The following is a 1,459-nucleotide window of genomic DNA, read 5'->3' on the forward strand; positions in this document are numbered from 1 at the left end:
CCCATTGGAAATGAGAACTGGCAAACAGGAACAAGATTGTCTCAAGTGATAAATAAGTGAGTAAATACCCACATACCAAAGGTCAGAACATGTCGATCTGATCCAGTAAATTCACATCTGGCACAGCAGCTGCAGTGGGTGGTGGGGGGCGGGGGGGTAGGTAAGTTCACCTGGTTAAGTTTACAATAGATTCACGCACAGGGATCCCTCTGGTTTGGGGGCCAGACAGGTGAGCTGAATGATAATGTCATGCAGAAGCGTGATTACATACCTGGAGCTATGCGCAGGGCGCTAAGTCTCTGCAGCTACTTCCAGCTTATAACTTTATTTCTGATTTACTATCAGAGCCAGGAGGTGACAATTCCAGGAGATTCCACTTGGCTCTCTTCTCTTAATGGCTTCCCCCACCCCACCCCACCTCCAAGTCATATAACCAAGCAAGGGTCCTGCCAACTCTAAAGGCTAGCTCCTCCAATTACACAAGAAGGGACTAGGGAAATGACCTTGGATTGACTAGCTCCACTGTGAGATGGCCTTGGACAGGAACTCCCTGGCCTCCATAAGCCCCCCACCCCCATGTGATCAGAGCCCTGGTTCTCCCCTGGTACCTACTGACTAGGCTCTTGCCTTCTTCACTGGGTGAGTTATTTCCTCACCCAGAAATACAGAGAATGTATTTCTCTACTTGGTCTGTGCTGACTGCTGACCCTTGCTATCAGCCTTCCCAGCTTGGACATGCTGAGGTGGTGGGGACACATTGAGAAGGACAAGCTTCACATGACATGCCTGCCTCATGTGAGGTTTTGTGGATTGGTGGAATCTCTAGGCAAAGGGGGAATCTTCCCTCTGTCAAGGGGATAAAGTGATTGCTTCTGCAGACGCAGAGAGTTCAGGAGAGGATGGGGGTGCAGGATTATAGGTTTATTTCCCTAAATGCTCCCAGCCTGTGTCTCAGAACCCCAGTCTTTTCCTATCGGGACCCTAACACAGACGGTCTGTGCCTTCAGTGTCCTCTGCAGCTCTGCCACTCTCAGAATCAGACCCTGGGCCTGATTCTCAGTTCCTTCTGCTGAGACCCCTGGTTTCCACAGCTTCACCTAAAGCAGCAGATTGCAACTCTAACCCCATTGCCTTCTCTTTCAAGGTTCCCAGGCCCATTTTACAAAAGGCAGCCCGAGGCATACTATTTAAGTGCACAATTCATGCCTTTTTTTCCTGTGCACCTCAGCCCAGGTAGCCACAGGTGGCCATTGCCATAGCCCTGGCAATGTGTGTCAAGATCATCGCCACCACCAGGAATGGGGTCCTCTCTGATGACTGATTAGTGAACCATCCCACGTCAAATTCCCATCCTAGGGCTGTGCTTTCAGAGGCCATTCTTGTCCCAATGTCTTGGCCGCATATTCTTAGCAGAGCCAACAAGAGGGGTGAAAAGCCGATTGAAGCTGTGTTGTTTGTT

The sequence above is a fragment of the Nycticebus coucang genome, chromosome 14 (genome assembly GCF_027406575.1).
Source record: "Nycticebus coucang isolate mNycCou1 chromosome 14, mNycCou1.pri, whole genome shotgun sequence".
Classification (NCBI taxonomy): domain Eukaryota; kingdom Metazoa; phylum Chordata; class Mammalia; order Primates; family Lorisidae; genus Nycticebus; species Nycticebus coucang.